The 27,453-nt window shown below is 35.8% G+C and overlaps 1 protein-coding gene across 7 annotated transcripts in view; it reads right to left on the bottom strand.

The window, feature by feature from the left end:
• The window catches only part of CDH18 (cadherin 18), a 522,886-nt gene extending 518,425 nt beyond the window's left edge, over nucleotides 1-4,461 (bottom strand). For all 7 annotated transcript variants that reach the window (XM_048311338.1, XM_048311426.1, XM_048311373.1 and 4 more), the window contains exon 1: nucleotides 4,098-4,461. The gene's annotated coding sequence lies outside the window, so the exon portion shown is untranslated. The remainder of the gene's footprint in view (nucleotides 1-4,097) is intronic.
• Nucleotides 4,462-27,453: the final 22,992 nt, after the last annotated feature.

Here is a 27,453-nt window from a genome sequence, read left to right as displayed (position 1 = left end):
TCAATTATCTGTCTCAGAAATAATACTTGATTTATTCCATATTTTTGACAATTTCATTATATTGCATGACCCCTGTCTGTGCAGAGCAGTAAACAAAGTGTCTTGAGATCCTGTTTGGAATTTATAGATGCTGTTTAGCAGAACAAAGTTCTTCATTGATATGTCATACGATAATATAATAGGATGCAAAAATAGAGAGATTATTCAAATGTGTAGTAAAACCAGGAAATAAAATAATTTTTTATCTTGATGATTTTTTTTTTATTCCAACTTGGTTAGATTATACTCCTTTGTTGTGAATGTCAAGTATCACAAAGTGTGTCAGTCCTTTTTATTTTCTTTTTTTTCTTGAATGGAGTCGGTACTATTGGAATCTCTCCAAGCTAAACAATATAAAGTAGCAAGTTGGTTCAGGGTGGGTAAAATAATTTACCAACTTGGGATTTTTTTCTTTCATGTATGGCAGGAATAAAAAAATTCTTCAAAACTGGAACAGGTGGACAATTAATTTGCTTGTCTTTTGATACTCATGTTTCTCCTGGCATCACCTCAGCATGATACTGCAGTGTTTACAACTTCTTTGCTTTGCTTTAAAACAAATTAAATTCCTTTCCTTAGCCTGCATTAGACTATTCTATAGTTCTTTCCAAGGAATCCCATAAGTAACCATACAAAGTTCACAACCCCACAAGAAATAGTACAAACTTCACAACTGCTTTCAGATACAGTGTTGCAATGAGTTTACAGAAACTAAAGGGTAATAGGCAGAAAAAAGGTGTTGGAATTTGCTTCAGAGTAACCATGGTGTAGCTGCTCATATGAGTAAATGTTTTCAGAATTGAAACTTTCTTGTTTCATGAAATAAGGAGTGATTGAAAAATCCTGGTCACATACTTAGCCCTTCTGAAAGCAAGCTGTGTAAGGGAAGAGTATGTCACCTCTAGATACTCTAAGTTATTTTCAGTACAGTGTAACAGTACTCAACAGAATTTTTTTTTTTAGTGGTAGTTGCACCATTGTTCATAGTTACTGGAATAAATAAGCTCTAGCTTCTTGGACAGAAGTGGTGCTTCATAATCAGGCTCTTAATTAGATTTAGTAATTCCAGGGATTACTTCAAAGTTTTTGCTGAACATGTTCCCTGTTTCTCCTTTATGGCACATAAAGTAACTTCTAGACATAACCATTAATTCACAGTAAAAGTTTTTAATTATGTGCAATAAAAAAAAAACAAAACCCAAAATAAACAGGACCATCTTCAACAAACAAAAAAAAATAGAGAGATTTTTAGTTGTTCTGTATTATTAAAATGGTCTACACCCAAAATAAATTATTCAAGTAGAATTTTTTTTGGTAACAAGTCTAGTAACTAGCTATATCTTTTTATTGCAGCTTGCTGTGTGATATCATAGGAGTAAAGAGCCCCCTAATGGCTTTAAGTTAGCTAGGAAAATAAAAATAAATTTCACATTCTGTAAGTTCAAGCTGGAAAGAAATGCAACATTAATTTCAAAAAGGTCAAATTAATCTTTTGAGAAAAAGGTGACATAACTGAATCAGTTTAAAGTGTTGCAAAAAGTCCAGATTAACATAAACAACATCAAAGACTTGAAAGAAAATGCACAGTTTGTGCTGTGTAAACTCTTAACACTTTCTGATTTGAGTTTTTTTCATCTATTTTTTTTTCTGAATCTTACAAAAGAAAATGCTTACAATATTTAATGTGGAAATTAATAATATATGAGTAGAAAAACATCTTATGAATGTAAGCTTAACTAATTGTTTGGGTTTCTGATTCTCTTTTGAACTTAAATAAAATTAAGGTTCAAATGAAATATTCCCATTGCAAAAATAAACACTTTTTAGTGTTATTTGGAGTTTCATGGCTTGGATGTAACCTGACTAGTAACAGACACTAATTGGAGGAAACAATACTGCTGTCTTTGAAATCATAGAACTACCATGATTTTTTTCCTAATCAGAAAATTATAAGGTATATTTAAAGAGCATGGGTATAGTGAACAAGACTTTTCAGAGAGAAAAGAGAGATATTAATAAGAGCTGCAGGAAATCTTTTGAGCATTCATAAAGGAATATTTTTTGCTAGTCAAACTGAACATGAGATATACTGAGGCAGGCCTTAAGCTTTGTAAGAATACAAAGTGAATTAGACATTCAATTATCTTAGCTCCTTATAAAATACAGTCTATGCTTGGTAGATCTAGCCCTCAAAACCCATGTCTTTGTCTTACTGTTAAAATTTTCAGTCAGGTAATTAAAATGTAAAGGGTTTCTTTCCATTATTTATGGTCCGATTCTGCGCTCTAACTCCATAGTCAATGTATGGAGTGCTCACCTTTGGCACCATTTTAGGTAGTAAAATACCACTCAATAAAGCAATGGTGGCAAAATGTGCCCCCAAGAGAATTTCTGGCTACCTGGAAAGAGTTTCAGAAGGGAACATTGAAATTGCTGACATTTGTGTATATAAGAAACAACATAAACACTATTCATAGAGAAGAGATAAGGTATTAAAACAGCACAGATGCTATAGTTTAAGTAAGCCTTAATGAGCCTTAGGCTCATTAGTGTAGTTCCTGTTTTGCCAGTGCTTATTCATATGATACTTTATAGAAGATGAAGCTTTCTCTTAAGCATTGCATATTTTATTCATGGGGTCACTTAGATACCCCCTTAAAATTATTGTTAGTTTTTTAAAAAATCTGTATATATACCTAAGCTCCTCAATTTTTATGTCTTTTACAAATTATAAATAATCATTTTGACAACTCCACTTCTCATTTAGGTTTCTGAGAAGTCATTAAGTATTTAAGTATGGTGTTTTATGGAAATTTATTAAAAATTTCTTGGTAAAGGAAGAGAAGAATGTGCTTTTCTGCAGTTGTGATTCTTTTGTCATTGGATAAATTGGATTATATGTAGGTGCACATTCTAGCAGCAAGACCTTGCTATAGGCAGTTTCTTAACTGGCCAAAATATTGGAACACTGTACTTGACTGGGTCAAAATCTACTTAAATGCTAGCATTAATAGATTGATGCCTCTACTTCATCCAGAGGGAATAATCACAGTAGCTGGCATAGGAAAAACTCTGCAGTTTGGAGCAAGAAGCAGAGTGCACAAACTGATGAGGAAGTTGGTGAATGTTGTCACAGCTGGAAGGAATGTGCTGCTAATGAAGGAGCTGTCTTAGCACTATGCTCCCATGGCCTGTAAACCCCCAGTCAATCAACTTCCTGATTCCTTAGTTCAAATCCAAAAGCTAGGTTATTTCAGATATAGTTTATCTCCTTCAGGACCACAGCAATCTATCACAACCTATCACCTATCACAGCAAAACCACTTACAACACAGCTGAAGGAAATATGTAGAAACTTTATGTAAAGCTCTGCAGTTAGGAGACAGTAGTGTCAATGTCATACCAAAACAGGCAGTCGGTCCATGGGGTGGCTGCTTCAAACATGCAGCACAGTGTAACAGAACATCCTAGGTTTCACATTTCAGGTCATAAGTCTTGATCTTCACTTTGCAGGCAGAATGCTAGCAATTACTACTATATCTATAAAAAATGGCAGTCTAATGATATATTATTTACAGCTGACCATATTTGCTCAGCAGTGGTAAGCTTGCAGTCAAAAGACTGATACTATTTCAAACTACTGACAAGCACTGAGAAATCCTTCAGGTAAATATTCTCTCTACCTGGCTTCACAATAGGTACACTAATAAATTAATAATATGGGAGAGCTTGTGTGCCATTATTACTTCAGACTGTTTAGCATGTGTGGGACAAGTCACATTAAAACATCATCCAAGTAGTTAGAAATAATCTTTTCTGGTTTTTTCATTCCATTCATCTAAAGGGTTAAGCATGATAAATGCAATGCACAAACCATGTCCTGTTAATTTCCTTCAGGTGTACATAATAATTGATGCATATAATCTGTGGGTGAAAGAAATACAAGTGCAAAAAACGCATTCTGAGAACAAATGCCAAAGGTTGTATTTAACATGAAAGATACAAAAAGAATAATTCCTTTTTTAGCTGCTCAGAAAAGCAAATAATAATTTCCTTACCTGGAAGATCAAACTCTGTATATCATCAATATTATGTGAGGCAAGGGGAGAGGACGAATTTTTGTCTTCTGTAATAAGCCTTTTTTCAGAGATGCAGAACATGAGAGATATAATTGTAAGTAAAATGAACTATTCCAAGATTCAGTCTGCCATCAGTTGCACTGGCTTAGAGCTGGAATCGTCTTGCAAATGAAAAAAAGGGTAGCTCAGCAAGTTCTCCAGTGAAGGAGCTCAATATCAGTGTTATCAGGCACCAGCTGTCACATACTGATGCTATAGTGGGTACAGTCTCCCTCTATTGCGCGCTTTCTCTCACTTGCTCTCCCTCTCTCTCACCCTGACGTTCACTCAGCTCTGAATCTGAGCTCCTTCTGCTGCTGTATAATCAATCTAGCCTGTCTCAGTCTAATAGGCCTCTCTTTAACCAGCCAATCAATAGCACAGATTCCGCTGCTGCTCCCCAGGGTCTTTTCCAGGAGTGGTACAAACAATAAGAGTTTGGCTAGCAGTTTAACTAAGTATTTTTCATTATTTTATCTCTGTTGAAGAAAAATTGTTTAAGAGAGCCCAGGTTCAAAGCGATACTTCTCTGTGTTTTTCATGATAGTTATATAAACACGCACATTGCACTGCAGTAACATTCTGAACACTTTAAATTCTACATGTTTTAGAATGCATATTAAAAAAGAGAGAAAATAAAATAAACACACACACACACACTCCCCCCACATCCCAGTCTCGAAATGAACCTTCATGCCAAGCCTCAGGTTCGTGTTCTGAAAAATCCAGTAGTGTGTTTTGGAATTGTTTATGGCAATTGTGGAAATTAAGCATAAACCAAGAATCAGGAGAATTGTGCTTCACAGGCTGTGCTCCTAACCCCTGTCAGCTTGAACTTACTTCTTTCCTACACTGCCTGTGTTTCACCTTGTGTGTCTCGTGGGAGGTTATGTGGGTTTTGTTTCTTTATTTGTTGGGGTTTTTGTTTATTTCTGTGTTTGCTTGGGGGTTTTTTTGTTGTTTGGGGTTTTTTTTAAGAATTTGTATCGAAACATCGTAGATTCAGATACAGGAGGTGAAGATACAATGTCTGTTCAGCAGATTCACATGGGACAGCTAGAATAGTGGCCAGAATTAACTGATAGCAACAAATATCTGCAGTATGCTACAAGCACACCTTATCTTACCCTGCACTGCGCTCCCCACATATGCAAGAAATAGATTATCCTTTACTAGACAGAAACAAAAATTTCAGGAAGGATATAGTGCAAAGTAAGTATTTTTACTGCAACAGACTGGCATTCTTTTTCCATCGTTTAAAATAGAATTTTATTTTATAATTTAGGGACACTAAATCATAAGGACATTGATTTGAGACCTGTTCATTCTGGTTATAAATGAAAATTATGAACCAAATCTCATACTCACGCAAACTGGGGAAAGTACCTAGCCTCCTCCTAAAGTCCAGAAGATAGGTTGCATCAATCACAGGTGTTTCTACATGGCAGGATATTGACACTCTTGTATTTCTGTTCTTGATTCAAAACAGCAACTGTAACTAAAAAACTTCATGAGTGCAATGCATTTGATGGTTTTCTTGAGAACATAATGTCCCATTCTTGCTGGTTCCCTTATATATGATTCTTGCAGAAATTCATCTGAATCCAGAAACAAAATGAGGGCTTTGATTTTCTACCTCTTCAATGTTTGGACTATCCATCGATCTAAGGGTCTCTCAATTTTATTTATTAAGACCTTGTGACTGAGATCCTGTCCTGAGAACTGAAACTTGCAGTCTGGCTGTTTATTCCGTGGCTGAAATTGCCTCCTTAGAGAGCTAGCATAGGTCAAACCTTTTACTGAAGTATGAGCACTGTAGTCTCATGAGCATCAGAGTCTGGAATAAGCATAAGCAAGTAAATATACTGATAATTAAATAAATTTTTTTGTGACAACCTGGTTGACAGGGATTTCTACTTGACTCGTGATTTCTTGTATAATCTCTTAAGAGTGATCAAAAAGGGTGCTCCTTTCCAATCCCTTTATCTGCCACTAAAAAATCTCCCACTAAACACATTTACAGACTCATGTCAGATAGTTTCTGCCTTATACAGCCTACCTAGCAATACAGACTTATTGGATAAACACAAGCTAGTGCTACTAAGTCATCAATTTTGTGTAAGTGTCTTGAATTGCTATCCTGGAAATTCTAGTCAAAGACTGAAGGAAAAAGACAGCAAGAAGAAAGAGACCAGCTATTAAACGGGAGTTTGCAATACAAGAAGGAAATATATGGCGTTCATAAACAATAAGAGGTACCTCTAAGTCTATTCAGAGAAACAGAGCTATCAGGAAAAAATTCTGTTTACTTTGAGTGTTTACACAAGAGTATGTGTAAGGTCATGTGATGGCAGAAAATAACAACAGATTTATGCACTTCATTCTCTTTCAATGCACGTACAAAAAAAATTAGGAGAAAAAAACAATGAAGTCGCAGTATTCACAGCAAGTTCAACTCATCCATTCTTCATGTGAAATATCACAGTATAAACTAACAATCTCTGATTTCCCAGATGTGTATGGAATACCTCATTAATTGCAGCCTACAAAACACATTTAACAGATGTCTCAAGTGTTTTGAGTGCTCTGGATCAGCTAAGTGATTTTCATGGATAGAGAAAAAGATTAAGATGAGAAAATAGAAGTGAAGATCAGTAGAATTATGGTCACACAATTGTATGAATGCAGATTTGGTGGTGAAAGCGTGAAAGTCTCTAGAGGCCTGTATGATGGGAAAAGGGTAATTAGAGCGTTCTGCCCTTGAGGGGAGGATGGGAGCAGGGAGGTGTAGGGCAGTGCAAAGGTTTCTGCGGATCTCAGTGGAAAAGGCGCAATAACACAATATGTAATAAAGTAGCTGTTTAAATAGGAGATTATAAAGAGGACTATAGATAGAGAGTACACTTTGCAACCCTTGTATTTTAACAACCCTTCTTTCAAGAAGCACAGACCAAGGGTAGACTTTCCTACAGCACCCTGTGTGGATCCCATCCATGGAGAGGTCCTTTTCTCCCTCCCATGCTGTTGTACCCTTTATTTTGCATAACAAAGAGAACCACATACCATCTCCTGACATTTTGTAATATCGTGACACCCACCAGCATAGTACAGACTGATGTGGGATGTGCCAACATGCTTCCCTTAAAGCAGCTGCTCACACTAACATTTGGGCTGCTCAAGCCCTAATCCTGGGGCCCAGCAGAGCAGGCATGGATTATCCAGAGCCACAGTGTAGAATTCAGTGTTTTCCACAGGGCTCCCAATACAGATGGGAGGAGCACTGTTGCATTGATTGGAGTAGGAGCTCACTTCCCAAGTACCTTTCCGATATTTTTCTTCCTGACTGCTTTCTGCATCTAATCTAATCTACCCCATGCAAACCAAACAGTAGTTATATGTGAGGCACTATCACAACATTGTGCATTGTGTAGTTTGATATTTTAGTGTCTGGTTTTCACTTTTCAGGCAAAGGCAGTATTGTCAGGGTCACATTTTTAAAAAAAGGATGACTGTGAATCTCAGCAACTGGACTTTTATGTAAACACTAATGATTAAAAAACTATTTACTGAAATACTAATTGTATTTTAAGAATACAAATGTTATCACAGTTGTCTAAAGGTAGCTTTATATTCTACATACCCTTTGTGGAACTTGTGTTTGTATTGAATGTATGTGGAAATATCCCTTTGGCCTTCATGTCTGTAATGAAGTATGATAAATTGTTTCAAGAATGCATTGATACAGCATATCACAGCATGATGATTTAGAACTGCACTTATTTATTTTCAGTAGATGAAAAAAAAGTTGTTATCTACTACAGATATTTAATACTGAAGGGATTAATGTAGAGGCCAGTGTTCAGACTTGAAACATTGTGCTTAAACAATGTTAAATAGTCTGTTAAAAGGCATACTGTATAAACTCTGTTAAGAAGCTCTGGGCATCTATTTATTTTTCATATTATTTTGCTTGGTTTGGGGAAAATTAAGAAGCAGTTTTGTCATAGAGCATTTCTCTTTGCAAGCACTGTGTTTTTATATGTTATTAAGTGTAATTCTCTATGAGAAATTTTTTTTTTCACTATTTCAGATTTAATTAACAAACAGGAAATACATGTGGTCCTATCCCATATTTCCAAAAATAATCAAGGTAGTTCTTCTGTATCCAATGATCAAAGGAAAGTCAGAATATGGAATATACAGTTCTGAGAGAGTATATCTTGTGAACATCTAATAATGAATAGCAGATGTGCCTATTCATAGAGGTGCCTTTGATAGACTCCCTCAATGAAAATAAAAAGTCAGGATTCAATATTTTACACCTTTCCCAGGAAAGAATTAATTAAATGGGCTTTCTACATTGCACCTAAACACTGATTCTAATAATTGTATTATTGCTGAGTGTGGCATTCAGGTTTCAAGTTCTGCCGAGTCTTACCACATTCTTAAAATGCTCAGGCTACTCACTGGCTAGAAATTAAGCAGTGCATGTTCATCTAATCAATGTAGAAACCTAAAATATTATTTAGTTTTCCTTAAGAAAATTCTTTTTCCACAGATGGAGGAAAAAACTGTGTATAAAACTTTTTTTAAATTATCAAATGTAAATACAAGAATACGAGGATAGATTTTGTCAATTTTATATTTCCTTAGAAAACTTCCCTTTCAGATCTGGAAGGGCATGCTTAGAAAAGAAGCCAGGGTACAAGCTCTGAGAGATAAATAAGATAATGATTCATCATTTCTTGTGTTCTTTATAGTATTTGTCATTACTTCTCAGTGGTGCTAAGCAATAGGACAAGAGACAAGGGGCAGAAACTCATGAACAGGAAGTTGCACCTGAACATGAGGAAAAACTTTATTGTGAGGATGACTGAACACTGGAATAGATTGCCCAGAGAGGCTGGAGAATCTCCATCACTGGAGATATTCAAGAACTGTCTGGATTCAATTCTGTGCAATGTGCTCTAAGAATGACCCTGACTGAGCAGGGAGGTTGGATCAGATGACCCACTGTGGTCCCTTCCAACTTTCTTCAGAAAATAGGAAAATATGTTACATTTTAATTAGATTTTTTTTTCTATTTCAAGATATAGAAGGTAGTATTTGAGTTTTATAGATACTCAGTTCGGTTTTGGTAAACATGCCAGAGAATAAGAGAAGGTAAATATCCATTTGTTAAAGACTTTGACTTTAGCCATGAAAATTATGTATACGAACATGATATAATGGAATACATGTCCATAAATCACAATATACCTTATTTTCTATCTGAATGCTTTAGTGACCTTCAGGGTGAACATTGTTATAGAAGTGCAAACCAACATAAATGAAATTATTTATTGTCATCACTGTTAATATTTATAATACTATTGTTTTCTAGGTCAGAAAAATAATTCACTAGGTGTTGCAAAACTAAATATATGGCATTTCTAGGACTATATTTGTCTTCTTTGTGCAAAGATCATCCACTCCAAATTTATAAACATTTTTCTTGGAATTTATCAGATCTGCTTTAAATTCATGTCTGTCTATGATCTATATAAACAGGAACTGGTCTTTTTCACAGAATTCAGAACCTTCAAAGGGCCACACAGATGTTAGTGAATGAAATGGGCTGTGCTATTCTCAAAGCCAGCTGAAATGGAAAAGCTCATATCCAAACATCTAAATATTTTTCTTCCTCAGAACATCATGGCCACATCTAAGCTACTTCTTGGAATGTTTGTTATAATTTCTGAATGTTGCTTAAGCTTTGTTTGGTAGAGTTAGCTTAGATCAAGACTTTCTCAGACATTTTAAAATACAGGCAATTACTGAATTCACCTGTGTAAAATTCCTGAATCCCAGTACAGTAAAATTTCTCTGAGCTTTTCAGTAAAACACAGAAAAACTAATTACTGTACTTAAAAATAAAAGGATCTTCATGAAAATTCACAGTTGCTGTAGGGCCTGTAGCTTCAGAAATTAAATATTTGCATGGAGATCAAATTCTCATTGGAAGTAGTTTCTGTTCCCTAAAACACTGATAATAGAGAAGTCTGAAAGTGACATATATTTATATATGTAACTATATACATGACTAAGATACATTTAATCCACCAGTATGACCTTCAGCCACTGACTGCAGTTCCCAACATGACAGCTGTTTTTTGTTACTTTTTTTCAAGTTCAGAATGTTGTTAAAGGGCAAAAAATTAAATGCTCTCTCTCCATGTCAGTCTTTGCCCCATCTCTTGTCATCCCATGCCTGTATTTTGGAGCCTGCTAGGTGTCCACTCCTCTAGGCTCTCTTGAGCTATCTTATGGCATTATGACATGGTCATAAATACCTAAGTCTAAACAAAATAACTGTTTGAGGCTACTATGCCTATAAAACTAAGGTTGTCCTGTAAAAAGGTAAGTCAAAGAAATTAGCTGGGGAAAAAAATTGTGCAGTAGCTAACCAAGTTAAAACAAAGCTGGGGTTTAAAAGTCCAACAAACCTCAGTTCTGAGGAGCAGCAGTTTGATACAAAATCTGAGACCTGCCTCTAGCAATAGCCACAGTATATGATGAGACTGCCAGTTGCAGAATTTTTCTCACAGCCCATATTCTGTAGTGTTATTGTTCTTGATACTGAAGTCTTCAAAATATAGGTAAATTAAATGTGCTTTTATTGTCTTCCACACCAGCTCCCCAGTGCAAGAGACACATAGTGAAAGATCTGTTTCTAACACAAAGCATAGTGCAAGCAGCCTCAGAAAATTATAAACTTCTGGTGGGAAGTAAAGTGCATTTTCATTAAGGATCAAAAGATGGAGGGACCTTCAGTGACATTATGATAAGTAACATTGTCTTGCAAGTCTTAAAAGGACCAAACTGGGAACAACTTTAAAGGAGAAATGCAATAATAGAAATGTTGAATTTGCTGGGAATTTTGAAAGTTGCTTTTCCTGCATTAGTATTCCCTACTGGACTGTGTCCTGCATCATCTTGAGCCATTGATGATGTTTGTCTGCACACACTCAATTCTCCGTTATTATAGGTTTTGTTGTACAAGAGGGTTTATGTATTGTGATTGAATTCATGTTATTTGGAGCTTGATAAGAAGTATTAATTTGTTTTGAGTGGTGTATTATGTACATTTTCATACCTTTTCACAACAAATTCTTAATAACAATGTATTTATAGACTATGTGGCTGTCAGTGTTCAACTTTTTCTGCTTTTAAAATGGATATCATTCTTTCTTCTGGGTAATGTATAAAGATTAAATTTCAGAAAAAAATCTATATGGAGGAAAACGTTGCTTTAAATTTCTTTACCTTTTATTATTATTAGTGGCACAGCAGTAATGGTATTTGAGATGCTGTGCACAGTACAACAATACTTACAACACACAGTAGTCTAAATGATGATTTTAGGTTGAAAATGTGCCTACTGCACAATGAGGAGCAAAATGTAATTAGTGTTATAGCACAAATAATATCTCTCCTGATGCTTCTGTGAAATATTTCTTGCAATTTGTCATTGAATTAGGCCTGCAGAATTTTCCCCATGTGCATTGAAAAAACAGATACCCTACAAGTTTTTTGATAGGGTTTCAAATGCTGGCAAACAGGCCCATCAAAAAGATTTAGCTTTAGCCTGTGAGATTCCTTACATCCAATATTTAAACTTACGACATCCAAATATTTTTCTACTGAACAATGGAGACAATAGAAAATGCTCCAGGCACAAAAGCTAGAAAAGCTGATAAAACACAGCTAAGACTCAGAATTGAGCTCCATATTATATCATCAATTTTAATAGGATATATGATTTTTCTGATGTACGCCCAGAAAAAATTCAGGGACCTAAATAGAAACTATAAACCAATGTAATTCTTTCAAATAGATTTTGAGCCTATTTCTCTAGCTTGCACAGAGAAAGCCCAGGGAAACATTACTGTGAATTGCTAATGGATGGCAGAGTTACACTAATGTTGAAGACAGGGTTTAACATGTGAATGCCACATTTGTAGTGAAGCAAAAGATAATGTACCCAGTGTCCCAGTGCATTTCCTACTGCAGGAAATGATGTGTCCTATGTAGCAGAGAAGGCTGTAACCAAATACAGGAGAAACTCATCGTCAGTCATGCTTCATTGCAAGTAATCACTTTATTACTTCTTGGAGTCATATTTATAATCTTTCTGATTTAAGGCAGTTTAAGTTTTCCTTGGAAGTTTACTGGCAAAAAACCCCAAAAATTAAAACAAATGAAAATCCACAAAAAACCCAAACCAAATCAAAAACCAGAAAAAAACCCCAAACAAATGTAACGTCCCAGTCGTCTTTTAAATAGAACTGCCTGTCAAATAGAGTAGAAATGACCTAACAGGTGAGATGACAATCTATTTCAATATATTTGCAAATACTTTTTTAAAATGTACTTAATACTGAGAAACTTACAAATGTAATATTGCAAATATTTCTAAACCACATCCAGTGACTGCTGTCATTGAACCTGGATTACAATTAATAGCAGTGAGAAGAAGGTTAACAGGATTTTGATTAATAGACTAATTTTCAATCTTAATTAGTCATGATGTAAATTTATTGTCAAAAATATATATTTTTACATAATCAGGAATATGCAGCACAAGATTAAAAACTGCCCATCAATAAAATTGATTGAAATTTAGTAGAGTTTCTAGGCTGCCTAGAAGTCTCTTCAGGACCTAAGCCCTAATCAGTTATGATGGATTTAGATTTTGATGTAATCAGAAACAAAAATGCTTCCTCTTGTGCAGTGAAGGGCAGACTAGTAATTAACCCACATGAGTAATAAGGAATAAATAAAAAAATAAGACCAATGCAAAATATGTGAACTTTTCTATTTCTTCCTCAGAAACAAAGAAAACAAATGAACTTGCTTTTATTTGATTTTGAGTCTGTCTCACCAAATTCTGCTCAACTGTCTGTTTCGCCCTCAGAAGGTTATGATATATTTTCTAGGAGAGTTCTTTCCTTGACTGAAGTATCATTCTATTAATGGGAATTCTTATGTTATGTGTCAGGACCTGGAGTTCACTTCCCTCCTTCTAGGAATTTAGCTGACCTCCAGGTTGTCAAGTAGAAAGAGCTGCTGTGAAGAGCTGGAAAAAGCCTCAGCAGATGTTCCCTTCCACCACCTTAGCTTGGGACCTGCCTGTAGGACCTCCTTAAGCTGTACTGTGCCTGCTCTGGCACTTCCAATGCTTTTATACCTCCCTGATCCTATCCTGTAGGCTTGACTTAGTTTTCAATCTTGACTTTTTCTTACTGTGATCTTACTGAGTGATTGCTGATGCTGCATATTATGTCAGAACCGTTCTCCTTGCTTGGGCACTGTGGACTGTGTCCATGTCGGTGAGGTCACTGCCCTGCTGGCTGTGAGGGGGTTCTCTGTGCCTGGCTCACCTTGCTCTGCAGATCAGACCCTTCTAATTGCTCTGTGACAGATACTTCAGGTGGGAGCCAGGAAAAGAGACATCAGCTTAAAAACACCTCAAAAAAAACCAGAGGTGAGCCCCCGTTGAGGTTTGTTCTGGCTTTTTGCAACAACTTTAATCAGCAAGCTGACCCTGAGTCCAGTAAGCTAATCTTGTGGAAGGGGAAAGTGCACTTCTGGAACTGTCAGTATGTGTTACCTCATCATTTTACTGGAGACAGTAGCAAACAAATACTTTGTTTGCTGAGATTATTTTTAATTTTCTGGGTTTTTAAAAATTTTTTTTATTTTATTTTCAGCTTTCCTTACAGTTTCAAAGGGCATGTTGTTTCAGTTTTATTTTTTATTTATTTTCCTTCATGAAGATTGGTAAAATGTTTCTTCTGTTTTCCTAATGAGCATCACCTTAAAGGTATTAAGGTGCCGTCCATGGTGCAGGTTTGTTTTTTTTTTTTGTTACTTTGGTTTGTTTGGTTTGGGTTTTATGTTTTATTCCCAAAAAGAGAAAAACAGAAAAACAAGTAAGAAAATTACAGCAATAACATTGTCATCTCCTTATTTCCTTCTTCTCACTCCCCAGCCTTCCAAGGATCATCTTCCGCAGGAGGAGCAGTCCCATCTCTTTCAGCCTCTCATACGACAGATTCTGCAGCCCTTTAATAATTTTTATGGTCCCTTACCAGACACGCTCCAGTGTGTCCATGTCTTTTTTCATAATGAGAAGTCCAGGAATGGACCCAGAACTCTCAGTGTGACCTCACCAGTAAAGCAGAATGGTCACCTCCACTTGACTTGCTGACAATATGATCTATTAAAATATGAATATTGATCTAGTATCAATATCCAACTGAGAAGGACAAAAACTCTCTAACAGTTTAGAGTTAGAAAGTGCATGTTTTATTTGGTGCCAGGCACTGCGTGGGATAGCTCCCTAAGATGCAGGGCCCCAATACAAGCAAACACAAAGCTTTTTATTTACAAAAATTATGAATATCCAAAATACAAATGCATATTCATAACATTAACACCTCCCATTCTCCGCTTTGTATGGAAATGAGCTTAAATGTCATTAAGCATGCGCAGTGTGTGTTCTGAATTGAGTCAGTGATCTTGAAGGTCAGTGGTCCCAGATAGATGAAGTATGCTCATCTCCCTTGTTTTGACCTTTTTCTCATTTCTGAACTTTAAAACTCCTAGTTACTTTAGTGACCTCCAAATCTCTTGTGTGACTTTTGGATAGGTTCTCACAGAGGGAGGAAATTGGTAATTGTCCTTGTTCCCTACACCATCTTTATCAATGTTTCTGTTCCTCATTCTAAGCACAGCTAAGCAAACATACAAATGACAGATCATCAGTTATTCAGTAATCAATTACTAACATTTTGAAAACTGTTTCAGGTCCAGCTCTCCTAACTATTTTAATTATTCCTTCTTATTCTAACTAATTTCAACACAGCTAGCCTATAACTAAAATCTTTATGTTTCAAATATTCCTGTAATACAGCTCTGAATGTTATTGACCTTCTTGCTAGTGGAGACATCACTGGAACATGTTAAATTTGTAGTCTTCCAGGATCCCAATGTCATTTTCTTCAAGGCTGATTTCCAGCCTATTATTCTCCAGTATGTATGGCTGCAGGGGCTGAATTGCCCATCTGAATGGCAGCACAACCATGATGTATGAACAGCTCCCTGAAGTTTTGGATCATCCAAAGACTTGATCATCTTCCAGGTCATGAATAAGAATCTTAAATGATATTGTCCCCTTTATTAGTCCCTGAGCCGCACTGTCTCTCCTAACCTCATCCCTGCAAGCTTTGACAATGTCTTTATGGTCATCCTAACTCACATCTCTGCTTCCATCTCTTGTATGGTTTATTTTTACATTTGTGATTTGTTGAGACCCCTTATTTACCCATGTAGGCATTTAGTTTACATAATTGATGTTAAGGTAAAATCTTGGCCTGCCAATTGTGTCTTGTGTTTATTTTTCATGGCTCTTCTGATGGAGATGGTACTGGTAGGAAAGAGGCATTTGAAAGTGCTGAAGTGCATTTTATTCTAGGGTGAAGCAGCTGATCCCTGGGCAAGAGGCAATGCAGTCATTTGGAATTCATTGAGCAGAATATAGTGCAAAACATGAATTTACTACTTTGCCTGAAGTTTAGAGATAAAAAGTCAGTTAGTGTCTTAACACTAAAAAAGGCTTAGCAAGCTTCAGGGGGGATGGGGGAAGGAGTGCATGAGGTTCACTTGTAAGAGCATCTCCTTTTGCTAAATTGTGATTCTGCAGGACTCCATAAAAAATTGCTGTTAAGTCACTCTGACTGATAACCTGGTCTGTTAGGGAGGGAAAGGGCATGTCTTTGTCTGATATATGCTCAGTCGCACAGAATAGTCCCTTTTCTTTATTGCCAATGGTAACTTAATGATTTCCCTTTTTCTTGTCTCACTGTAAAGAAAAAAACCATGCATTTCTTGCCCTTCTCCCAGCTCTCTTCTTAGATTTCAAGATGAGACAGCTTCTTATTTTCTAGGTATTGGATGCAAAATTCCCTCCAGAATCCTGAGAATTATTGGAAAAATGGGAACATTTTGATCTCTTTAGGAAAATTCCTATTTACTTGAGAACCTGTGAAGACCAGGATTGAAAACTTTAATATTATAAAATATACACCATTGTTTCTCTTGGGTATATCTCTTGAAATAGAGCTGCATCGTTCAAGATAATTTTTGGAAGTATTTCTGCTATTTAAACTTACAGAAAACAGCTTGTTAGAGAAAGGATTCTGTTGCTGTTTACCATAAATGAAGAGGTAGCACAAGTATTTGTGGTATTATTCCAAATTTATGGTATTATTCCCAATTTATGGGAATAATACCATATTATCTCCCTATACCTTTGACAAAAATAGCATCTCTGTACCATTAAAAACCTTTCACTGGCTTTAATGCTCCAGTGTTCATACAGCTATTTTTATGCTGGTGTCACTAGAACAGCTTTTTTGCAGCTCAGTTTAGGCTAGTCAAAACTCCTCTTCCTTATTGTCCTTTACTGCAATAATTACTTTCTGCTTTGGGTCATTTACTGTAGACACATGTCATATGGCTGATGACATAAAGCAGGCATACAACAACATCCCAAGTGTTGTTTATTTATTTATTTATTACATTACATTAACATTACTCTGCCCTACCATCGTGTTGTAATTACTGTACAGTATATTTTAGAGAACAAGCAGGAGGCTTTTTCCCAGGTTCTCTCCATGCAATGCCACTGAAGTCTGTATTTTTCAAACATATGCAAGCACTTCATATGAGAAGATTTATATTCCCCACTCTACAATACAAAAAAAGTCCTATTTCTGAAATCAAAGGAAGTAAAAAAAGTATAAAGTGTCTGAACATATAAGCAGAGATGAAAAAAAAACCAAGTGTTTTCATTTTCGCTTAAAAAAATCCAGAATACTTTATCTTTGAACACTGTTTTTCAAGGATTATTGAAAATATCAAAACTTGTTAGAAATTAAAGTTAGATTTTTTTTTTTTTTTTTTTTTTTAATCTAAAATAACCTTCACACATTAGAAAGATATGAGTTCTTTACTGGAACAAGAGACTGAGTGAGGAAGAGGGAGGGAGAGAACAGTTAATTCCAGAACAATGAAAGAATTCTCTGCCTTCAATTTATACAATGAAAGGGAAAAATAATCAGAAAGAAAGTGAAAGTTTGTGCTATTGAGATGATGAGAATTGTGTATAGTATTACACTAATGACAGTTTACAATCATTTGATTATAGTTAGGCAGATGGTGCTTCAAGTGTCATGTGAAAGAACCACATGTTGTTAAAGTTGGGAAGGATAGAAATAATGACATACTTGTAAGAATATTGAACTATTTCTGTGGTTGTATTGATGCCTTTTCCTGGTCTTAAAATCAAGAGGCATACACGGTTAGAAGGGGAAAAGGGATTTTACCTTGGTATTTATTCTTAAGGATCCTTAGGTGTCCACGTCCAGGTCATATGCATCGAGATGCACCCCGCCGAGTCTTTCCCTGTGTCTCTGTGTCTCTCTTCTTCCGTGTGTCGTGTGTGTGTGTGTGTGTCCCCCCAACATTGGGTATAACATTATAGGCTTTTCTAATTAGCATATCTATCAAAGATTCCCCACTGAGAGGTTCAAGTGAGCCACCCCTCCCCAAGGAACCTTCCCCTGGATGGTTCTATCTTGGTTTACAGAATATGTTCTGGAGAGGACCTTGGGGTCTGGGGCACACTGATCCCTAGCTACGAAGCTTCTAAGATGTTTAGTCTCTTAGCTTAACAAACAAGTCTAAGAATGTAGGCAAAAAGCACTAGGAATACAGAAGCTGTAAAAAGGTATAACAGGGGTATAAAAGAAAAAGCAAAAATCTTCACGGCATCAGTATATCTTTGAAACTACTTAATATTTCCTGTATTTTCAGGAAAAAAAATAATAATTCTGTAGAGAATTCATCTTAAAATTGAATCAGAATAACAGCCTTAGAATTGAGCCCTGTTAAATGTTTGCCCAGTGCTTTACACATACGGCAATAATATTGTGCCAGTTTTCAGAGGAGACAGAGATGAGACAGTAGCAATGCATAAACTCACACTTCAGCATTCTATTCTTGTAGAAAAAAGTTTATGCATTTTAATGTGTTTCAATGGCAAATGTTGCAAAAGTAGTGATAGAAATCTATCCTTTTTTTCTGAAGAATGTGTGACATGGCAATGTTGACAAGAATTCTTGAAAAAATATATATGTCTGTGCGAGCAGTATGAGGAAAGAAAGAAAGGTGGAAAAGCACAGCAGGGAAAGATACTCTGAAAACTGAAAATAATTTTGAAGACTATCTCTAAGGTGTGGTTAGGATAGTAAGACTTACTAAGGTTTTTTAAGTTTCTTGAGAAGTTATTGGATGAGCATAGTTCACATATTTTTATCAGGCAATTTTTTTGTACAGGAAGAGGGAATAGCAGAGAGTCCGTAATGAAAAGACCTTGAGGATATAAAGGATTGTCTCTTAAAATAATAGACATAGAAAGCAGAGTGCTGCTGACATTCCTCACTGGAGTTAAATTATCAAAGGACCAGGCACTGTAGAATTTGTACACATCCTCAAAAGTAACAGTAGTGTCAGGATCCACAACTGGAGAGTTAGAAATGTTCACAGGTTTTTTAAGAAAAAGAATGTGAATGGGTTTAGTTGTGGTTGTTGTTGTTGAAGAAAAACTTCAGCATGTTGAAGTTTTCCTAATGGCTTCTCTGAGAGAATGATGAACACTAGAGCAATGCTGATGTACTTCAGCCTGAAAAGGGAGAGGTACTTGATATTTGAAAAGAGCATCCTTCTGTATAAACGAGAATAAAGAAATACCCCTTCACTTTTCCAAGAGGAAAAAAAAAAAAGAAAAAAGTCCACATTCTCAGTTCAAAGTAAATGCTTGTAAGAATTACCATATAAACACATTTACAATTTTGTTGCTATACGGCTGCTCTATGTTTCTAATGATCCTGTGCTAAATTCAACTTCTTCCTCAGGAACATATAAAGAATCAATTGTCATAACTGCCCAGAAGATGTGAGATACATAGATCCAGAATTCTAAGTCAGCTAACAGGGTGGGTTTATTTAATTTATCTGTTCTGGAGCATATTAGGTTTTCATTTCCTGAACAATCACATCTTCATTAAAATGAGTTTTTGTTGCCCAGCTTTTCCTGGTCATCTTATTAAATACTAACTCTTAGAAGCAAAACACACTTTCATGACTGTTGCGATCCGGTTTAAACTCAGAAAAACAAAGCAAGCTAAGTCTCTGAACATTAACCAGAAGGAATTTAGAAGGTTCAAAATATTCCCAGAAATGAGATTAAAACCAAATGAGGTTAGATGTTGATGCCAAAAAAATTGATGTATTTTATTTATTAGTAGAGAGGCAAAGAGAAGGAAAGAGAAAGAAAGAAAGAAATGGAAAAAGAAGTGTACGTGGGGGTGGGGGAACAGGGAGAGGTGACAGGGGTTAAGTGGAAGCAGATCACCCATCCAAGGGTCCCAACAACGTCTCATTGCTCCCCTCCATCCGGTCTGCTGGTGGTGAGGGTCCCCCGTCGCTGCTGTGGCCACGCTACCACACCACACACTGGAGAGTACAGAATCCCATGGATTAATACACACTTTGGGCCAGGTGGGAACGCCCACATGTCTCTCTTGCAGGGGCCAGCTTGACACTGTCCCTTGCAACACTGAGTGTGTGTTGCATCATCTCTGGTGTTCTGGTGCAGGGTCTGGGGACCCCTTGGCGGGGGGCGCCTGTGATGGGCCATGTCACCCCCTTCTGCTGTGGATAAGCTTCCTCCCCCCTGGTGAGGACCCCTCAGCTGGGCTCCTCTGCACGGTGGAGGATGGGCAGTCACGGCACCTCTGACCACCGGCTTTTCCCAGATACCCAGAGCCTCTCCTCCCTCCACGCCTTGGTGCAAGGGTCTGTTCCAGCCTGGCAGCTGATAGCCCTGGGGCTGTGGTCCTCATCCTGGAGGTGTTAAGCCTGTGCTTTTGTGAATGTCCCCAGCCCTGAGCTGTTACTTTATCTTATCTTTATCAGTGAGCGGTGTCAGGCCTCAGTCAGGGCCCCATTCAGGCTGTGGTAGTGTTCTCTTCAGCTTTTGTAATACAGTTTAAAAGTCCTTTAAGAAAATGTTTAAGTCATAAAGTATAATATTTCAGTCTCTGACAATGACCTATCTCCTAGGCATCCTCTTATACATAGGACCCCTCCAGATTACTGAATTGTAGAAATCATAGACTCCACAAATTCAGGAGTCAGTACTTCATCATGTTCTTTTCAGTAAGCAAAAAAGTAAGTCAGTTATAGGTCTCTTACAGATTTTACAGCAAAACCCATTTAATAAAAATCTGACTTACATATTTGATTAACACCATGCAACCTCTTCTGGAGGTAATATTAAATGTAGGCTTGTGTGAACTATGCAGTTTAATTTGCTTTAATATGGCAGTGGAACTTATCATCTCTCTCTGAATTACAGTTGCACTTGCACATTTTTACTTTTGAATTAATTCTTTTAGTAACTGTGAACACAAGAAACATCTTTCACTTCATACTCTCTCACAGAACTTGCTTCAGGAGTTTAGCAAAACTGAGGGATTTTCAAAGCCTTTTGAATATATTGCGTAGTTTCAAGATATAGCGTATCCTTTTCTTGGTTCACTTCAGTTGGATTAGATTTCTCACAGTATGCCTGTTCTTGATGGGACAGTACTGACACAAGAATTTATTGATAAATATATTGATGTTGATTGACAGAACGGTGCAGCTGAAGAGAGAAGCAGTAACCTATTTTCATAAAAAGGCACTGAAACAGTTTCTCACGTTCTTTGATTCAAGTGTTGCAGAAAAGGTATGTGAAGTAGAAAATGGGAGCAACACAAGTTTTAAGTATTTATAACATATTTGTCCTCAAAAGGAGCCGGGCAGAGGTTCTGTAGTATAAAGCTGGCTGTACCCCAGGGTACAGCTGCTGCACTGCAGAGAGAGGAGTGCAGCAACAACAGAGCCTGTAAAAATAAACACATGTGAAGCCTAAACTGCTGAGTGCTCTAGAGACGACAGCAAGTTTTATGCAGCAGATATAACCTTTGCCTTGAAGCTGTTCAAAAGAGGAATGTCTAGCAACATCACATGCCATTGCAAGTTATTTGGAAGGCCAGAGACGGAAATACAAATAGCAATTTAGATAAATTCTTTCCTCACTCAAATGAATGGTGGTAAAATACATAATTAGTACATCCTCCTGAGACAAAATGTGATCAGAACCCATTGACACAACTAAAAGCTCTTTTCCTGTCAAATGAAAAAACATTGCTTTGATTATAAGCATTATTTTCATAGTATACTAAGTCATTAGTACTATTTAGCATTTTTTTTCCCTATTTGCTTTTGTCTGGATTCCCAAGCACTGGAATTAAAGAATGGCCCTGGAACCCCTTTTTCCTGATAAAACTGCTGAGTGGTTGTGTGTAGTCTCTTGATCTGTTGTGTGATACAAATTTCTGACAGAACAGTGGAAAGACATAGGCTTTCAAGAAGATATAAAGTGAAAAGACACACTTGGTTTTTTTCTCAAATCATTATTAATTCCTTTTTTATGTTACCTTGTAGTATTCATGCAGATTTAGTTTTCTATTTATCAGGTTTATTTACAAGACCAGAATAGGAAAGTAGAAAATTAAAATTTGTATATATCAGTAGTATTTCACTATTTAAATTTTTTACTACTTACCTCCCTAGCTGTCTTGATTTAAAATTAGTACCCCCCAAAAATCACAGTACTATGCACTTTAAAGAAAGTGTCTTTGAAACAACAATTAATGTGTACATCAGATGCACTCTAAAAGACTAATTTACGTATACTAATAGATTTTAAAGGGGGTTTTATGTTGTTGTTTTTTTGAGGGCTTTATTGAACTGTGAAACAATTTTAAAATTTGTCATAAATCTTCATTTTAATCAGAAAAAGATGCAGGAATTTGGCATCTGCATGACCAGATATAGCCAGATCACTTAGTCTTTGAAATTTTTTAGGAATAAGAGCAAAGGTATTTAGTTACATGGATAGAAATCCTGATTATTCTTTCCATCTTCTTGAGGAACAGAATTTAAATATTGTTGATAGTCTACTCATCAAATATGGTATGGCTGAAAAAGACATGGCTTTAGGAGGAAAAGTAACAAAAAAAGTAGTCATTTACATTTCTTGTAAGGAACTTATGAGGGGTTTGTTACAAAATACAGATCAAAGCAGGAACATGTCTAATTTATATAGTCTTTTTAGTTTATAACTCGAAAAATCTGAGTTTAATATTTTCTGTAGTGATGCAAATCTAAGCAGATTATTTACTTTTCTTAGACTTCCAGTTCAGAGTATCAGGTTTATTATCAGGTTTATTTACAAGATCAGAATAGGAAAATAGAAAATTAAAATTTGTATATATCAGTAGTATTTCGCTATTTTAATTTTTACTACTTACCTCTCTAATTGTCTTGATTTCCACTACTCTTAAGTTCTTTCTCAATGTGAACTTTTTCTGCTTAACAGTGAGCATGTGTTTGAGGATAGCATGAATTTGACGCGAATTTTTCTCTCTGTTTCTCTGTTTCTGGTAATTGAATGAACATTTTGTGAATTTTAATGAATATCAGGATATCAACACAATAACAAGAGTGATTATTAAAAACAACTTTTAAGTAGGTTTTAAAGAAATCACTCAGCTTAATAGTACTGCCAAATTTATGACTATAAAATGTAGGAGATTCTATCTGGAAGGAAAAAAAAATTAACAAATATAAACCTTTTTTTTTAACTCTCTGTATCAGACAAAATGAGCATCATAGATAGGATTAGAAATGAGTCATTTTTTCAACTGAGAGAAAAAAGTAAAAATCATCATCCATTTTCTAGTTACAATCTGAGACTCTATAGTAATTTTTTGGACAGACGAAGACATCCTAAAAAGTAAAAAATATTCTTTTGTATTTGAGGACTATATTTTGAAATTGCATACAGTGGGTTTTGCTCAATAGCCTCTTCTACAAAAATTGTAATGGATTAAATTACAGTTTACATTTAAAAGAAGAGAGAGATGGGCAAGGCTAACATTTATGGATGTTTATAAGACATCATCTTATAAACATCAATGTTTGTAAGACTTCAATTTCATCAACAATAGATTAAAAACCTGGTCATCTAGTGTAGCATCATGCTTTGGGTTCAAGTTCCCAGAGTATTTCATTGTAGTTGAATTAGAATTCTTTTTGTTGTTATCAACCATCATCGTGAAAAAGTCTTGAACACACGACTATGACAAAACTGAGGGTCTCTACTTGTACATAAACTAAGAATTTTTGTCCCCATGTTGAAGGCAGCCAGCAGTGTGCTGAGCAGCCTTTAGAAGGGTTTTGCCAGGAGGCTGAAGAGAGTACTCAGCACTTCTGAAACACGTCTGGAATACGGGGTTCAGTTCTCATCTCCCCAGCACAAGATATGGACATATTGGAGCAAAGCCATAATAGGGCATAAAAAATTAAGGGCCAGGAGCATCTGTCAAACTCAGAGAGGCTGAGAGAGCTGGAACTGATCAGCCTGCAGAAAAATAGGGTATGGAAGGAGCAGGATATCAGTGTGTATGATACATAAATACATGAAGGGAGGAAGGAACAGGAAGTCCAGCTCTTCTCACTGATATCCTGCAGGCATAGCTAGGCATAAATTAAAATAAAAGGAATTCCACTTAATTTTTTTTTTTTTTTAATTACTTTAAGGATGACCCAGCAGTGGAATAGGTTGAAGAATGACTGTGATTCAGTGCTATGAACAGTTTAAACTGTAGTTTGAAGACCTGAATAAGCTGATAATGGGAGGATATTTATCCTACTTGACCAGTGTTGTGATGTGACTGCTGACATTTTCTGTTCCTGTTTTCCTGATGCATTTTACTTTTCCTATGAATGACTTTTTGCAGTCAGACCTGGACAGAGCAAACTCTTAAATTCTATTCCCAAGGAAAATTCCTTCAGTAAGAGATGCAGTGTGGTATTGGATTTTAAGTACATGTTTATGGTATTTAATAACCTTATTTCCAGTCAAAATAAAGCATGGAAGACAATAATGGTTTACACAATACTTTAGACATATTCATGGTTTTACTGGACCTTATCAGATTATTTGTATCCTCAAGTACTCAGCTGGTATTAATGTTTCCAGCAGCAAGAAAGTATAGGGGAAAGACTCAAATGATACCTCTCATTATTGAGGTAAGGAGATGTGGGAGAACCTTCAGGTTTGGAATCCTGCAAAACAGTGGCTGTACAGTTGTCCTTGAGTCACTAAAGGGAGGCGCCTTCAGCCTCAAAACTCTATGAAAGTTTCAATGTCTTTCATTACTTGGAAATGTTGTACAAAAATTATTTTAAAAGTTAATCAAAAGAAATTGATTTTGCGGTTACTCTTGGGCACTCACTGGTGACTGCAGCCTGATAAAGTACATGTTAAATGTCAACTATTAAAATGAAATAGCTGTGTATTTTAGTTCGGTATGATGCCTAAGTAAATAAAAGGTTTACATTCAGCTGTGCTTTTTAGAGTAACTGTTTTATATTCTCTGATGATGTGTTGAAACACAGAAAACTTACTTCAATACCAAAGTAAAATTAAAAGCAAAAGAAGCACTGAAAAAATTTAAAAGAAAAGTAAAATGCATTCTAAACAATATCAAGTTATACTAATTTTCCCAAAGATACATACAGTGCAAGTTGGGATTTGTACTCTTTTTTTTTTTTTTTTCACTTGCCCTTCCAGTGGAGTCAAGAGCAAATAACAAAAAACGAGAGTGGTTGACATCAATTTCCTGCTCTGTACCTTTTGATATTTAAGAAGCTTCATATTTTTAATTACATTCACAGATTTCTCTTCCTGCAAATATTTATTTTCTGTAGGACTAAGTAAAGATGCACATAAGCATCAAATAACGAGCATGTCTCACAAACAAAATATGAAATAGGACTATGTGGAAGACATGTTTGTTAAATTTAGTTCCCATCATACTTTATTCTTGCAGGTGTCACTGTAACAGCTGATTATCTACTAGAGGGGAAATCATTAATGTCTCATTTTCTAATTAATTTCCTGATTTGGATAATTTCTTTCATTTTCACCTACCTCCTGTTTATCTTCCTTGTACTCAGAATGTTAATTTCTGTTTCAAATCAACTTCTGCTGAAGTCAGTACCTTTCTAAATAAATATAATTCTTTCAACAATTGTGTTCCCTCTAGAATCAATTCTGATTTTCCTGAAATGTTAAGACAGTTAATTTCTTCATCTATGTATTTTCTATTGCATTTTTCATGTAAGACTTTTGCTTCAATATATTGGCACTATGGTAGGGTCATTGCTATCCAAAAACAAGAGAAAATTTGATCTGTAACTACTGACACATATTTTCCCTTTTAGATTTTCAAAGTTGTTCTAGAGAATCTAAACTAGAATTTTTTTTTTATTGGAATTCTTTTATTTGTAAAAAGATTGCTTACATAATATTTATTTCTTTTTAGTAACCCAAAAGTCATAATTCAAATTCCCTCTGTAATGAAGACAGAAAATGTGCCTGCATTAATTTTTTTTGGATAAAAAAATGTTTTTCATTAAATTGCTAAAAGATATTCTTAGTTCAATGTAGGATCCCAAAAGCATGTGAAAATATCTTTCTTAGTGCTATTAGTTGTTGGGATATAGTTAGAGGATCAGGGACATGGATCATTGATAGAATTATGGGATCAATAAAAGAACTGTACAAGCAAGAGCCTGAAAGCAAAAGGCCTGTGTGAGAAAAACTGTCTGCATGAGAAAAATCCCTGTGTGAGAAACAGGCCTCGGAAACAAAAATGGAGTTTTGAAGCGATGCAGCTGTGCTGATAAGATGTGCTAACCGAGAGAGAAGGGAGGCTGAACTCTGAATTCTTTTAATCATAACTGTAGAAGCTTGCCAATGTAAGTCCAATTATGTAGAAGTAGAAATGCGCTTTGATAAGTTTTAAGCCACTTAAGAGTTAACAAGCTGGTATATTATATAAGTGCCTCGGGATTGCTAATAAACAGAGCTTGCTTTTATCAACCACATTGGCTTGGACTGCAATTTCTCCCGCTGCCGGAGTCCATGGACGTTTTTTTCCCAATAATTAGTCAGCAAAATTCTCTTTATGGTAAATTTGGATTTTGATAAACATAAATTACATTCAGTGGATGTTTCAGATTCCAGGCTTGAGTCTTATTTTTTTCTTCTTTTTGTTTTTCTCATCATTAATAATGACATCTGAAACTACTCATCCAAGGCTTAATTTCATGTGTGTCTGGATGTTTTTCCCTTTTTGCTTTTTGGTGCTTGTTTAAAATGCTCATCACACTGCAGAGAAGCTGCAAAAGGAAATGTTTTTTCCTTAAAGCTTTATGTTTTACTATAAAGAGGACTGAATCTGCTTTTCTTTTTTTTTTTCCCAGCATTCTGATAATGGCTTTATAGAAGGAAAAACATGCAAAACCAGATTTTGAGATTAATCCCTATAGACTCACAGTGTTGAAACAATGTACCTTGTAGTCTTACTCCCTACAATTAAATGGCATGCCCTCAGCAAATTTAGACCTCTGTGCTTTGTCATTTATGACATTCTGGCATATAACATACCCTTCCCAAATAAAGTTTGCATATACATAAATCATATATTTGTCTTCAGCTGCCAATACCTATTGTTCCTCAGATTTACCCTCATCCTTTTTGGCAAACTGTTAATTTTGTAGTCTTTAAGATGATCATCATACTGCCTTACTTTGAGAAATAATTTCAGTGCCTGTAACTATTTGTATATATCTCAAGTTGTTTTTCATTTGCCAGGTGTTTCAGTTTCTATAAATGGTAAATGAACATTCACATTGTGTTCTTATTAGGACAAGCAGCTATCATTTTCAAAACCTCTTAATTCTACTTTCTCAGAGTCTATGTTTTTTACTTTTTGCATTGTGGCTTATGTCTGGAGTGTCTTGCAATATTTCACGGGGCAAACATAGGCTAACTGGAATAGCTGAAAAGTGTATCAATTTGTAGATTATGGCTGTTTTTCCTGATAAAAATGTAATTCAACAATTTTTTTTTTTTTATTAGACATTCTTTGTTTTCTTTGTTTCTCTGTAGCAAGGTAATATGTCCTTGATTCCTTGTGGTCGTCATGTCTTCCTCCTCCTCAGTCTGC

Source organism: Corvus hawaiiensis, chromosome 1 (assembly GCF_020740725.1).
Source record: "Corvus hawaiiensis isolate bCorHaw1 chromosome 1, bCorHaw1.pri.cur, whole genome shotgun sequence".
NCBI classification, from domain to species: Eukaryota; Metazoa; Chordata; class Aves; order Passeriformes; family Corvidae; genus Corvus; species Corvus hawaiiensis.
The sequence above is the reverse complement of the archived record's forward strand: the minus strand, read 5'-3'. Positions and strand labels throughout refer to the sequence as shown.